At 42.1% G+C, this 14,414-nt stretch overlaps 1 protein-coding gene, 1 long non-coding RNA gene, 9 other non-coding genes and 1 pseudogene across 19 annotated transcripts in view; 1 reads left to right on the forward strand and 11 right to left on the reverse strand.

Annotated features, from left to right (window-relative positions):
• Positions 1-520: 520 nt before the first annotated feature.
• LOC144316559 (large ribosomal subunit protein eL34 pseudogene) lies at positions 521-5,809 on the reverse strand (annotated as a pseudogene).
• A 4,259-nt stretch (positions 5,810-10,068) lies between these two features.
• Positions 10,069-14,372, reverse strand: LOC144316167 (uncharacterized). Of its 6 annotated transcripts, XR_013382001.1 has the most exons (13): positions 14,358-14,372; positions 13,660-13,943; positions 12,998-13,051; positions 12,769-12,801; positions 12,537-12,577; positions 12,254-12,285; positions 11,888-11,930; positions 11,586-11,620; positions 11,462-11,489; positions 11,210-11,274; positions 10,557-10,588; positions 10,319-10,370; positions 10,069-10,136 (listed from the first exon to the last, which is right to left on the reverse strand). It is a non-coding gene; the product is annotated as an uncharacterized LOC144316167 (long non-coding RNA). The 6 variants fall into 6 exon arrangements; XR_013382003.1 differs by lacking the exon at positions 11,462-11,489 and having other exon boundaries at positions 11,220-11,274; XR_013382002.1 differs by lacking the exon at positions 11,462-11,489.
• On the reverse strand, positions 10,206-10,282 carry LOC144316598 (small nucleolar RNA SNORD81). The gene has a single exon (XR_013382540.1). It is a non-coding gene; the product is annotated as a small nucleolar RNA SNORD81 (small nucleolar RNA).
• Positions 10,441-10,518, reverse strand: LOC144316605 (small nucleolar RNA SNORD47). Its single transcript, XR_013382547.1, has one exon. It is a non-coding gene; the product is annotated as a small nucleolar RNA SNORD47 (small nucleolar RNA).
• Positions 11,086-11,165, reverse strand: LOC144316609 (small nucleolar RNA snR60/Z15/Z230/Z193/J17). Its single transcript, XR_013382551.1, has one exon. It is a non-coding gene; the product is annotated as a small nucleolar RNA snR60/Z15/Z230/Z193/J17 (small nucleolar RNA).
• On the reverse strand, positions 11,340-11,416 carry LOC144316603 (small nucleolar RNA SNORD79). The gene has a single exon (XR_013382545.1). It is a non-coding gene; the product is annotated as a small nucleolar RNA SNORD79 (small nucleolar RNA).
• On the reverse strand, positions 11,692-11,756 carry LOC144316617 (small nucleolar RNA SNORD78). The gene has a single exon (XR_013382559.1). It is a non-coding gene; the product is annotated as a small nucleolar RNA SNORD78 (small nucleolar RNA).
• On the reverse strand, positions 12,000-12,061 carry LOC144316608 (small nucleolar RNA SNORD44). Its single transcript, XR_013382550.1, has one exon. It is a non-coding gene; the product is annotated as a small nucleolar RNA SNORD44 (small nucleolar RNA).
• LOC144316616 (small nucleolar RNA SNORD77) lies at positions 12,365-12,433 on the reverse strand. Its single transcript, XR_013382558.1, has one exon. It is a non-coding gene; the product is annotated as a small nucleolar RNA SNORD77 (small nucleolar RNA).
• LOC144316618 (small nucleolar RNA SNORD75) lies at positions 12,876-12,937 on the reverse strand. Its single transcript, XR_013382560.1, has one exon. It is a non-coding gene; the product is annotated as a small nucleolar RNA SNORD75 (small nucleolar RNA).
• Positions 13,310-14,414, forward strand: part of ZBTB37 (zinc finger and BTB domain containing 37) — a 29,389-nt gene continuing 28,284 nt past the window's right edge. For 3 of the 4 annotated variants that reach the window (XM_077901732.1, XM_077901734.1, XM_077901735.1), the window contains exon 1: positions 13,995-14,079. The gene's annotated coding sequence lies outside the window, so the exon portion shown is untranslated. Of the gene's footprint in view, positions 13,577-13,994; positions 14,080-14,414 lie in introns of those variants that run through there. The other variant, XM_077901733.1, reaches the window with a different exon arrangement.
• Positions 13,357-13,436, reverse strand: LOC144316607 (small nucleolar RNA SNORD74). Its single transcript, XR_013382549.1, has one exon. It is a non-coding gene; the product is annotated as a small nucleolar RNA SNORD74 (small nucleolar RNA).

Genomic DNA, 14,414 nt, shown 5'->3' on the forward strand with positions numbered 1-14,414 from the left:
ATTGGGTTGACCTTGTATTTTGAATACAACTTTTATGCATGCTTTTGTAACACCACACATTGATCATTTGGAAAATATTGGTACACTGAGTTATACGTGTCTTCCAAATGTTGACATATTTCAGCACACAATATCTAAAAAGTGACATTAATATCACCACTGATCTCATCACAAATCTTTAAGTATGAAGAAGCCGTAAGGGCATGGTGACCGGTACAAGCTTTCCAAAATTCTGTTTTTCATTTGAAAGCTTGAATTTCCCCATTGCCAACAAAGAAAGACCGTCAGTTATTTTCCAAACTTACTCATTTTTTCTTTTTTTTTCTATTTTAAGATGTAGTTATTTAGTAAGAGAGAGAGAATCCCAAGCAGTTTCCAGGCTGAGCAGGGAGCCTGCTGTGGGGCCTGATCTCACAATCCCGAGATCATGACCTGAGCCGAAACCAATTAGACACTTAACCAACTATACCACCCAGGTGCCCCCAAACTTATCGTTTGTTTGTTTTGATTTTTTTTTTTATTACTTAATAAAGCTTCATCTTTTTATTTAGCTTTCTGACTCTGTGCTTGTGCCTTCAACACTTTCACAATGATTTTCTGCTCCTCAAAGGAAAGCATGTTTGATCCTGTCACAAACACAGCACACATAGAACCACTATAGGCCCTGCTGACGTGTTTTTTCATTTTAGACAATCTCATAAGGACTTTAGGTCTCATGGCATAAACTCCTCGAAGTCGGCCTGGACACATCCACATGCAGACTATGGTGCTTTCCCAACCGTCTTGGTATAAAGGTAAATGATTCTATTATCAGGGGTCCGGGACAGCGTAGTTTTGCTAGAGGCTGTATTGTAGGACAGCCTATGACGGTATGTCAAACGCTGAACTATTCTGAACGCCTACAGATGCTGTCCCTGGAAGAGCCTTATTCGTTTTTTTAGAAAATATCTGCCAAATACCCAAATATGAATAATCTCAACTTGTTAGCCTTGTTTTAAGCAAAAATGATTATTGTATGGAAAAAAGCACATAGTTCAGCTTGTTGGAGCACCTGACTGGCTCAGTCAGTGGAGTGTGTGACTCTTGATCTCAGGGTTGTAGGGTCAAGCCCCACACTGGGTGTAAATTTTTTATTTAAAAAATAAAAGATTCAGATGTCTTTAAAAAAAACACTGCACGTTATTTTTCTAGAAAAAAAAATCATACTTTGTTATACGATGGAATGCTTCTCATGTATGTCCTCTTCTGTCAAAATATTTAAATGACGTGTATTCAAAGTCAGGATTCAATAAGTAAAATTCCAAAATGATGAGCAATATATCAAAATTTGTAATCTTTATGCTTCTCAAAAAGTTTTCTTTTTTTTTTTAAATATATTTTTTTTAATTTTTATTTATTTGTGATAGAGAGAGAGAATGAGGCAGAGACACAGGCAGGGGGAGAAGCAGGCCCCATGCACCGGGAGCCCGACGTGGGATTCGATCCCAGGTCTCCAGGATCACACCCTGGGCCAAAGGCAGGCGCCAAACCGCTGCGCCACCCAGGGATCCCTCAAAAAGTTTTCTGATTCAGATAATGGCACTTTTATATAAGAGGGAACAAGAAAGCATATACAAAGAACACATAGAAGTTTTATATATAAAAAAGTATATAAAAAATTAGAAAACTAGATTTTGGGGGCAGTTTTTAGAATACTATTTCAGGCAGTGGAAGTTTATAAATGAATATTTTGGCACACAACTACTATTCATATAACATCACTGAATATTTAAACAATAGTAGCTTAGGACTTCACTTTAGCAATATGGTAGAGTAACTATCCTAGAAATTCTTGTACAGAACACCTAAAATTCCTACATAAAATATTTCTTTGAATCTTTTTATTTTTTTTTTAATTTTATTTAGAGAGAGAAAGAACAATTAGAGGGAGAGGCAGAGGGAGAGAGAAGAATCTCAAGCAGGTGCTGTGCTGAGCACGGAGCCTGACGTGGGATCTCATGACCCTGAGATCATAGCCTGAGCTGAAATCAAAAGTCAGTCATGTAATCAACTGAACTATCCAGGCACCCCTCTTTGAATCTTTTGAAATGTATAAATAAACTAGTAAGAAAGTAAGGGAACTCCTTAGAGACCAGAAATGTCTGGACACTGATGTAATTAGGTGCTGAAGTTGTCAGTGTCCTGGGGTAATGCTGATCTGGTGTGACCTAGGGGTTTGGTTTTGATGGATCATGAGAAGAAATAGGCAAACAAAGCCTACTGCCTCCTGTGTAAGTCGAGAACTTAGATAAGAGATCCCCATGTAAAACAAGTTCCTGAAAGGATACCCCCTCAGTAGAGGGTGATGATGAAGAAATTTTTCTGTTTGCTTTGGCTCTGGGTAATAGCTCAGGGAAAGAGGGGGGGATGGTGGGGGAGGGGTGTTGGTGGGGAATCTGCTCTGAGCATTAACAGCCACAAGCTGACACTTAACAGAGGTTTGAACAATTTCCAAGCTAAGCTTCATAGTGTTCCTAGGTTGATAAAAGCAAATGCAAAAGAAAACCACTTAAGCCCAGTTCTCAAAGAATTTCTGAAGATAAAGTTCCAAGGAACATAATCTCCCAATTCTTTTTATCACAAAACACTCAAGGAAACAAGCTGCTATTAAGACATGATCTGTAGACACACAAACAGAATCAGATTTGCAAATATTTAATGTATTGGTACTATCGGAGCCTGACAACAAACCATATATGATATTTATAGAAATAGAGAATTAAATTTGTGAGTAGGGTATAAGAAATGATAAAAATAGGCAAATTTAGAGGGGAATAAAGAGCATTACATATAGGGACACCTGGGTAGCTCAGACAGTTAAGCGTCTGCCTTCTCAGGTCATGATCCTGGAGTCTTAGAATCAACTCCAGAGTCTGGCTTCCTGCTCAGTGTGGAGTCTGCTTCTCCCTCCCCTTCTGCCTCTACCTCTCACTCATGCTGTCTCACTCTGTCTCTCTCACTTGCTCTCTTTCAAGTACATAAATATTTTTTTAAAAATAGATATAATTATTAACATTCAATAGATGAATTAAAAAGACAGCTGACGGGGATCCCTGGGTGGCTCAGCGGTTTAGCGCCTGCCTTTGGCCCAGGGCGCGATCCTGGAGTCCTGGGATTGAGTCCCACATCGGGCTCCCGGCATGGAGCCTGCTTCTCCCTCCTCCTGTGTCTCTGCCCCTCTCTCTCTCTATCATAAACAAATCTTTAAAAAAAATTAAAAAATTAAAAAAAAAAACTGACAAAAGAATTAATGAGCCAAAAGATAAACCTGAAGAAATTATTCAAAAAGCGCAGAAAATTATGGAAAATACAAAAGGGAGTTAGAAAAAATTAAAGGATAGAGTAAAAAGGACTAAGTATGTCTAATCAGAATGCCAAAATGAAAAATAGAAGAAATTGGAGACAGGAATTATTTGAAAAAATGATGACTGAGAATTTAATAATTGAAAGAAATTGAGGAAAGCAAACAAATCTCAAGTACTATAAAGCAGTTTAAAATTTATACCTTGGGATCCCTGGGTGGCGCAGCGGTTTAGCGCCTGCCTTTGGCCCAGGGCGCGATCCTGGAGACCCGGGATCGAATCCCACATCAGGCTCCCGGTGCGTGGAGCCTGCTTCTCCCTCTGCCTGTGTCTCTGCCTCTCTCTCTCTCTCTCTATCATAAATAAATAAAAATTAAAAAAATATGTTTAAAACATGCTTTTCCTTCAAAATAAAATAAAATAAAATAAAATTTATACCTTGATTACAGAACTCCAAAACCAAAGATATAATCATAAAAGCAACCAGAGAGCGACAGGTACTGTACAAGTATTCTATCTTCAAAGTGCTCAAACAGCTGTCTACCTAGAATTATATAGCCTGCAAATGTTTAGGTAACTTCAGACAAACAACTGAGAAAGTTTACCACTAATGTATCTGTTCTAAGGGAATTTCTTTTTTTTTAAGATTTTACTTATTTGACAGAGAACACAAGCAGGGGCAGAAGTAGGAAGAGGAAGAAGCAGACTCCCAGCTGAGCAGGGAGTTGATGTAAGGCTTAATCCCAGGAACCTGGAATCATGACCTGAGCAGCTGCTCAACCCGCTGGGCCACCCAGGTGCCCCTCTAAGGGAATTTCTAAAGGCACTTTAGGAAGAAGCAAAAATAATCCACAAGTAGGGCTGCCTGATTTTGCAAATTAAAATACAGGAAGCCCAGTCAAAATGGATTTTCAGAAGCAACAATTTCTTAGCATAAGAATGTCTCAAATGTTGCAAATATTGTGTGGAAGAAGCAGGCTCCATGCAGAAAGCCCAATGTAGGACTCAACACTGGGACCCCGGGATCACACCCTGAGCCAAAGGCAGATGTTCAACCACTGAGCCACCTAGGCGCCCCTACTTTAGACTTTAAATGTTTACATTAAAATGCCTGAGGTAGGGGGATCCCTGGGTGGCTCAGCGGTTTCATGCCTGCCTTTGGCCCAGGGCGCGGTCCTGGAGTCCCGGGATCGAGTCCCGCGTCAGGCTCCCAGCGTGGAGCCTGCTTCTCCCTCTGCCTGTGTCTCTGCCTCTCTCTCTCTCTCTCCATGTCTATCATAAATAAATAAAAATAAATCTTTAAAAAAAAATAAAAATAAAAATAAAATGCCTGAGGTAAGGGGTGCCTGGGTGGCTCAGCAGTGAAGTGTCTGCCTTCAGCTCAGGGTGTGATCCTGGAGTCCCGGGCTCGAGTCCCACATCTGGCTCCCTGCATGGAGCCTGCTCCTCCTTCTGCCCGTGTCTCTGCCTCTCTCACTCTCTGTCTCTCATGAATAAAGAAATAAAATCTTTAAAAATAAATAAAATGCCTGAGATAACCACTAAAAGAACAGAACTAGAGTATTTAACTTCCAAAGAAAAGAATGAAAAGGAAAAAAAGAAGAAACAATTTGAAATATAAAAATAAGGCATGCATGAAAAAAAAAGGAAATAAAAGAAATAGAAGGAAGGTGGAAGGAAGAAAGGAAAAGAGAAGGCAAAAAAACCCAGAAAAAGTGAGGCACCATATTTGTGAATTTAAAGGTGCAATATAGCTATCAGCTCTTCCTAAAGTGTTAATAGATTAAATTCAATTCCAATCATCAAAGGAGGAAAAATACATTCTTTATTGTTCAATTAATATAAAACTCTAGAAACAAGCTAATCTATAGAAATAGAGTTGATCAGCTGTCACCTGGGGATGGGGAGATGGGAAGGCATAAGGAATTACAGGGGGGCCTGAGGAAGCCTTTGGTTGTATGCAATATCATGAATGAATGAATGAATGAATGAATGAATGAATAAATAAATAAATAAATAAATAAATAATGCCAGTCTTTCCCACCATGCTACCTGGTACTTATACTCTAAAAATGGATAAGGCCATATTGTGTTAGCGCCACAGTTACATGAGTCTGGAAGTAATATAATAATTTTAAAGCCTTTGTTCTGCCTTACACAGTGGCACAGTCCTTTCCTCAGGTGTTTTATATGAAAGTGCCTAGTAGAGTCCCTGCCATATGTCCCTGGATGTTGTTAAGTGCCACACAAAGGTAGCTTTAATATCATGTGACATTTCTTTTCCCAGACATTTCAAGGTCATCCTGGAAACATGTAATAGTTCCTTAGATTTATGGTCAGAACAAGAAAGTGAATCTGGAGAAACTTGTTTGTCTCAAATGTCTGTCAGCCAGCCCTACCTTCCAAGTATAGCCAGCATCTGATACTTTTTTGTACCTCCAGGCCAGCACCCTGGTTTGGGTGACCATCTTCCACGGCAAAAGCTTGTAACAATCTTGCTTGTTAGATTGTTAGACCCCCTCAGCCATCTGTCTGTAGGGCCAGATCACTCCTCTGCTCAAAACCTTCCAGTGGTTTCCCATCCTAGAGAAAAGCTGGAGTCCTTACAGTGGCCTCCAAAGCCCTCCATAACCTGCCACTTGCTACCTGCTGACCATCTCCCCTGAGCTCCCTCTGCCCCATCCACACTGATGTCCTTGCTTTTTCTGGTGTTCACCAGGCATGAGCCCACGTCCAGGCCTTTGTCCTAGCTGTCACCTAGCAGTTTTCCTCCAGATAATTGTTCACTCCCTAATACCCGCATGCCTTTACTCATGTACTGCCTTTTTGGTGAAGATTTCCCTGACGACCATATTCAACCTTATTCAGATGAGCTCCTGCCACCCACCAGCATGTTCTGCCCTCCTTTCCCTGCTTTATTTTTACTCTGTGGTGTTAATCACATTATCTGGCATGCTGGATTTTATTTGCCCAATAGAATGTAAGCTCCATGAGGGATTTTATTTTATTTTTTTCATGCTGGATTTTATTTGCCCAATAGAATGTCAGCTCCATGAGGGATTTTATTTTTGTGGGGTTTTTTTTGTTTCGTTTTTGTTTTTGTTTTTGTTTTTGTTTTGTTTTTGCAGTATCTATTCCCAGCACTACTTGGTATAATAGATGTTCAATAAACATCTTTTGAGTGAATTAAGTGAATGAATGATCATTACAGGCCAAGCTCTGGGGGAATTGGGAGGGGGGCATCATGATGATGAATAGATTGTAGTTCCTATCTTGACTTGATGGAGTTTTTTGCCTGGTAGAGACCAGACACACAAACAGATCATATTGACATGGCGTGGTGGGGTTAGATGAAGCCATGCACAGAAGAGATCCTGAGACAGACCTCACCAACAGGGAAGGCCTCCTTAAAGCAGATACTCTACTCTCTCAAATGCTGGCAGCTTGCTGCTGATGGTAGTGTAAGTCTTAGCAAGTATTAACCTTTTTACTTCTTTACATTTTAATTTTTTTGTGTTCAAAAAAAAAAAATTAGTGGCAGCCCTGGGTGGTTCAATCTGTTAAGCAGCTGCCTTCGGTTCAGGTCATGATCTCAGGGTCCTGGGATCGAGCCCCGCATTGGGCTCCCTGCTCAGTAGGGAGTCTGCTTCTCCCTCTCCCTCTGTGCTCCTTCCCAATCTCTGAGGTTCATGCTCTCTCAAGTAAATAAATTTTTTAAATTTTTTTAAAAAGATTTTATTTACTTATTCATGAGAGACAGAGACACAGAGGGAGAAGCAGGCTCCATGCAAGGAGCCTGACGTAGGACTCCATGCCGGGTCTCCAGGATCCAACCTGGGCCGAAGGCAGGTACTAAACCCCTGAGCCACCCAGGCTGCCCCAAAAGAAATTCTTTTAATGAAGTACAGTTGACACACAGTGTTATATTAGTTTCAGGTGTACAACATAGTAATCCAATTTCTCTGTATGTTGCAGTATGCTCACCATAAGTGTATCTACCATCTATTACCATAGGATACTATTCCAAGATCACTGATGATACCCCTCCACTATAACCTTTCATCCCTGTGACTCATTCATTCCACAGCTGGAAGCCTGTACCTCCCACTCTTCTTCACTCATTTTGCCCATCCCTCCACTCTGGCAACCATCAGTTTGTTCTCTGTATGTATGGGTCTGTTTCTGCTAGCACTGACTTGGGGGCACCTGGGTGGCTCAGTCACTTAAGCAGCTTACTGTTGACCTCAGTTCAGGTTGTGATCTCAGGGTTGTGTGTGTTCAGGCTCCACCTTGGGCCCCATGCTGGGATGGCTTGAGATGAATAGGTCACTTAAAGTAACGTTAAACCCAAGTCCAATGAGCTTTATCATCTGTGCAGCACAAAACACCAACACTTCCCCTGGCTTAACACCAGGAGTAAAAGAGAAGGAAATAAAGTTTATCCTTTCCAAGCTCAGGGATTTTCAAGAGCATGAAGATCCTTTTAAAATACATACATGTACAGCTTGAAAAGTCCATTTATCTACCTTAGAAGCTGTGACATTTGGAGGCTAATTAAGCACTCGTTTTGAATTCTGGAATCCAGCTTGAGAACACAATTACATGGAGAATCTTTGTACGCCTAGCAAGACAATTAGTAAAACAGATGACATACTAAACTAGAATTGCCATTTGTTGGCCTTCTGGTAGACTGGGGTCAACTAATGGGTTATTTCCATTATGCTCAACGAAAACAATTTACATGTGCTTTCACTTAGTAATGGGTGTAATTTTCCAGGGGGCCAAATCACATATTGAAAGAATAAATGTGGAAACCAGTTATTCAAACTGGAGTTCCTGGCAACAGAACAGTATCCTACACACCCATCCCTCACCTCCATCGGTGTATAAACGTATGTGCGACAAGTTAGATTACAGGTTCCAAGGATTGGAGAGCACCTTGTAATTTTTGTAGTCCAAGCTCCCCACTCAGTGCCAGGAGCTTAAATCACTTTAGGGTTTTCATTTTTTTAAATCAGCCCAGCCCCACTTTTGGATAACCCCGTCTGTGTTCCATAAAGCTCCGAAGTCTTTCCCAATCTTCCCTCAAGTCAGCTATGCTGGTTCTAGGTACACACTGGGACTTTTCAGACCAAACGCCAAGACCTTTAATATTCCCGCCTGTAGGTTCTAGTGGTTTTGGCCCTCCAAAGTAGAATTATCCTTCAGGGTACTAATTCTGCCCATTACAATGGTGATACAGTATATTCTGATACTGCCATTTATAACCTGTGCAATGTTAACTTTCTTATCCTAAGGTTATCTGTAAAATGGAGTAAATTGCTGTCATTATAAACATTCAAAAACTATTTCTCTTGCCTCACTCAGGTTTTATTAAACAGGATTTGTGCTTCCAGGACACTAGAGATATCCCTTCTGCAGTTTTTCAATCAGCCACAAATTCACCATCCAGGCTATAGACCATCATGAAAGAGACTGCGTAATTTGTCAGGACCTTTGGCACCCAGTCACAAATTCTGAGATTGAGCTAATCCCATCTGCAGTTGATTCACTTTCTCCAAATGTCAACTGCCTATTGGTAACAACTTTGGAAATAGTCTAACAGAATAGACTTAAGACCCTTTGATGGAGTCCACATTCTAGGGGAAAACAGGGACATATAATGGCAATAATGATCACCACAGGTGGTATAGTGCTGGAGCCAGGTGGCAGTACATACTTTACATAGGGCCTCACAGCCTGTACATGAAGGCACCAAGAACTCCCAAGTAAAACACATGTACTCTCTCAAGTGCGGAGGTCAGTGTGGCAAGAATTCAAAACCCAATTTTCTTACTCAAAGCATCAAAACTCAGACCCCAATGTTAATTTGGAGTGAGCATTTAATCCTGAATGGGTCACCTGGGTGGTTCAGTGGTTGGGCCGTCTGCCTTTGGCTCAAATCCAGGGGTCCTGGGATCAAGCCCATTAGGCTCCTCACAGGGAGCCTGCTTCTCCCTCTGCCTGGGTCTTAAAAATCCTTTAGAAAAAAAAAAAAAAAAATCCTTTAGCACAAAAGTCCAGAATGATTTTGGAGTATCCGGTCTTAAAACTATCCTAAGTAGGTGAAGTCCTAAGATAAATTGCAAACCCAAATGTTCTACCCCACCCCCTTTAAGCATTAAATGTGAGCTGCAATTTGGTTGGCATGTTTTTATGAGGCTTGTTACCTTCTGTATGCATTCATTAATGGCCAAAACCCCAGTTTTCATTTACCAAATTAGCACTCCTACAAAATACCTACTTTATAAAGGATATTGGTAGAACCACAGTACTCCCTACATTCTTATAATCTACACAATTTGGGGGCTTTCAATTATGTTATGGGGAGAAGATAACTGAATTGCTTCCATTATACCATGTATGGACACTATCAAAAGAGCCATCATTATGGTGCTTAATATCAAGTATTTCTTGGACAGAGATTCCATTCAGCTCTAGAATATTTCTGCAAAATATATAGCTCATCTTTCAATCATATCACTATTCTAAATCAAGTGTTTTAAACGAAAAGGCTATAGTATATTCCTCTGCAAATTTGTATTTTCAAGCCCAAGACATTTTCTAAATTATGTGGAAAGGTCTCATTTTGTTAAGAAAAAAAAAAAAGGTCACAGGGTCTTAAACTACAAAGATGTCCTATTTCCCCTCCATCCCATGAAATTGAAATAATAAGCACAGTTGAACAGATGGTTTATAAAAATTTATTGAAATTGAAAGTATGATCTTCTATCCCATGAGCATCCATTCGGGTACCTGCAAGGACAAAGAAGCCATTTTTATTCACATTTCTTTCTAAGTTTCAATTCTAATATTTTGAGTACACAGAATATCAGATCTTTTAAAATCATCAAATGATCAGTGAGAGAGTTCAAGTTGCAATGAGATCATCATGTATTCTGGAATAGGACAAAAGTACTGATATTTTCAAGCCTTACCCTTTAGCTGGTAAGATGTTCTCATAACTGGATTGCTGCTCTTGTAAATGCCCTACAAGCAAGGATTGCAGGTTAATCTTGGTTTTAAAACCCACACCCTATGTGAGGCTTGCTAATGAAGTAACCTCAGAATCAAAATGGAACGGTTTTATGAGTGATATCATTCTATTTCATTTGGCAGAATCACTACATCACTGGTTACATTCTAATCTATCAGAGGGATGAGAAACCAACTTACCTCTCTCTAAATCTTCAGGTTGACTGGTCTGCCTGTTTGAAAAAGGAAAAAAGGCCTTTTATTTAAAATTCATACTACTTAATTTTCCCCATTTGTAACTAAGAACATCTAGAGCGGCAAACCTATTCCACACATTAATAGTTTAAGTATATGCTGTTCAAACCCTTATCATAGAACACTACGAGTAATCCTAATGTAAACTATGGATGTGGGTGGTAATTGTCTATTATAGATTCATAATTGTAGCAAAATCCTCACTCTGGTGAATGTGGACAGTGAGGTGTGAAGACAGTATTTAGAAATCCTACATTCAATTTTGCTAGGAATACTGAAACTGCTCTTGAAAATGATATTAACTCACTCTGGCATTCAAATGCCATAAAATACCTTGCAAAAACGATGTTTCTCAAGTTGTGAATCCTTAAAATCAGAACATTTGTGCATGAGCCACTATAGTATTCAAAACCCGTATCTTCTGTGGTAGAATGACTAATTTTCCTTTTCACAGCTATGGATAGGATTGCTGCAGCCGATACGTCAGATAGGAGCGAAAGACAATTTTGCTCATCACTGCTAGTCAGCTGAACTATGGCTTCATCATCGTATCGGCTTTAAGTCACTACATGTAGAAACCAAACTTGAGATTTCCATACCATGGCTTACTTATTAAACTCCTGTGTTCCCAGGTCTTGTAAGCTGGCCTCAAAACTCTTCACACCTGCAGAAATTTAGTCAAATTTATTAATAAGTAATATTAACAGTAGGTTTTTCAAGCTTTCCCAATACTGTTTCAGTTTTTAAAAATCTTCACTCTTTTTCAGAGAGATTCCCATCTATTTCAAAAATCATCACTAACAGCATTTTACTTAGTAATCAAGTAGGAGTAGTAATAATAGAATACATACCTTTATACGAGGTCTTTAAAATCAGCACCTAACAAAAAATATTTTAGACACACTTCACAATACCCAGAAAGCACATTACAGAAATACAGACCTGAGTTCGGAAACCAGAGTTTTTAGGTCTTACCCCCAAGCAAGCCATCCATGATAGTGGTCTGTAAGCTAGAAAGGAAACAAGACATTTCATTAAAATGTTAATTATCCTGAATTTTTCTAAAGTTTTTGTCACAGGGTTCTTCAGTGTTAAATTTGTCTACATGGTCATTTCAGGTCAGACATTTGATCAACATCATTTCAAAAACCCCGTTCTCAAAGCATCCTCAGGATGCATTTACTAACCAGATGTAGAAAACTAGTAACTTAGTAGTTTAGCATTCTATTTCAGCTTTCACGGTAAATACTGGACATACTCAGATGTTTAACACTTACCCCAAAAATAGTTGGTGCAGACAGGTCAAAGGCTCAAGTTCACCTAAAAAATAAATATAGTTAGCAAAGGGCAAAAGATGAATTTCCTCCCCACAAATCCAAAAAATGCCTGATGTCAGGTAGAGCTAATTAAGACCTTCATGTTCAGTCAGTATTTGCTTATCATCATACAGGCTGCTTTTTACAAATGACAGAGTCCTAACTCACGGTAACAGGACAAGGATCTGGCCGCTTAATGCAGTAAGCAATCCAAGCATTCCATGGTAGGAATGCTTTCTGTGCAGAAGACTCTGAAAAGCCATCAGTGGCATGCTTTGTCATGTTTGCCCTGTTACCAATGTTTAGTTGAACTATAATTTTACTCACCCTTTCAACTTCCAGCTAATTCTGTTGAATGCCTATGAAAAAGTAGAGAAATTGGTTTAGTCGCATTTTGCTTGTGCTATTTCATACCAAACCCAGTTTTACTATCCACTCAGATACATCAGACAAATGGTGTCTCTCTTCATGATCCAATCTGCTGAACTATGCAACCATCATAAGTATCTGTTTTTCAGGTTCCCCAAGCATTCAATACAAATACCAGAATACAGAAGTTCACAGCAGCAAAGTACCGGGTTAATTATAGACTACTTAAGAGGTTTCTCACCTGTTTGCCCATGGCTAGGATGTGAAACTTGAGCTTTGGATCTAGGAAGAAACAGCTTCATGTAAACTTAGCTGTAATCTCTAAATTCTTTAAATCACCATTTTGGGTGCCTCAGTTAGTTTAACGGTGGTAATAATTCTCGTCATTCTCACAGTCAAGAGTAGCAAATAAAATGTCATCATTGCAGCACTTTCAAGCCAAGCTCCCCGTGTGCGAAAATCTGTTAACTTACCTTGGCAGCCACTTCCACCCCTTTGGCACAGAACTAGAAAACAGACAAAGAAAATCCAATGAAACACGCGGCGCAGCCAAGTTAATTATCAACGTTCTGGGTATTTCAGCCTCAGAGTAAAACTTTTCAGAAATCCCTTCTGTCCACTACTCTTAAACCATCACAGGCTAAACAAAATACCACCTCCAAGCAGATCAGATTTCTACCACTGCATCTACCCGTTTCTTACCTTGTCCATCAGGAGCCATCAAAAGCCGCACTGCACTCGCGCCTAGCACCATTCCTAGAAAAAAAAGATTAGGATTTTTTTAAGGTAAGTCATTTTGTTTTGTTCTAAGTTGAAGCCTAAGCACGTCGTTTTGAATCAGGTCGTTCAATCATAATTTCAGGACTATAAAGGGTGCATGCACTGAACAGCCTAGACAGAAAGCACCGCACAAAGGCTGGGAGGCACTGACGTTAACGGCGCACCGCGGACCGCAGCCGCTGAGAACCACGTGGACTAGCGCCACCGCCCGCCTTCCCCGGCGAGGCCGCAGGAGGCCCGGGCCGAGGCCACTAACGAAGGCCCACTCGGGGACCCGGCAAGCGCCGCCATCAGAGCCGTTGGCATTCATCAACAGTCTCAGATGTCCCTACCAACACAGGCTTCATCACAGGCAGGAAACGCGAGCCCACGGGTTTTTCGCATTCAGCCCCAACAACCCGCGTCGTTGAGTCTGGGCCGCACCCAACGCGCAATCGTTTACCATCTTCATCTTGTGACTCCTGCAAAGGCTCGCGACCAGCCTAAAAGTACCATGTTAAGGTGCCTTCAATTGCCAAGAGCTTTGGGGGGGTGGGGGGCTTTTATAGCCAAGAAGCTATTAAACAAAAAGAACACATACGTACCCAAAGCCGACTCCTAGCCTCAAAAGACCGAGATGGCGTCCAAGCGCCGGTATATAAGGACGCTTCTCCTGACGTCATGACGCACCGTCTCCGCCAGCGCCGGCTTCAGCTCCTCCCCATCTCCTCCCTTCAGCTCTTCCTCCTCCTCCAGCCACACCTCCCCTTTGGCCCCGCCCCGCCTCGCCGTTGTGGGCGGCGACGCGACCGCCCGCGTGACTCCATGCTCCCGCCCTCCGGCCGCCCGAGAAGGAAGAGAGGGGAGGGGGCGCGAGGGACGGAAAGCGCTGGGGGAGGGGGAGGGGGGCGGTGTAAGGGTGAGTGATTTCCTTCCGGCACGTCGCCCGCTCCGGGGGAGGGGGTGGGGGGTTTCACTTCCGGGACGGTGTTCCGGCCCATTCCGGCCCATTTCCACCCCCGGAGGTAGGTGCTGCTCCTTGCCTGGGCTCGGGCCCCGCACTCCGGTCCCGCTGCCCTGCCCCGGGGCCGCCTCGTCCGGGCTCCGCCGCAGCCCGCTCCTGGGGCGTTCAGCCACTCCCCTTCACCCCACCCTCAAGGCACGGGAGACCTTCCACCCCCTTGGCCCCGGGCCGGGCTGAGCTGCCGGACCCGCCCCCTCGCCGGGCCCCTCCCTCAGGACCCCGGGATGGGCGGCCCCCTCCCCCACCGCAGCCCGGACACACCCAGACACACACACCCACCTCTGGGCAGCTCCGCGCCCGCCTCCGCTTGCCGCCTGGACGGGGTCCCGGGCGCCG

This window comes from Canis aureus, chromosome 6, assembly GCF_053574225.1.
Source record: "Canis aureus isolate CA01 chromosome 6, VMU_Caureus_v.1.0, whole genome shotgun sequence".
Taxonomy (NCBI): Eukaryota; Metazoa; Chordata; class Mammalia; order Carnivora; family Canidae; genus Canis; species Canis aureus.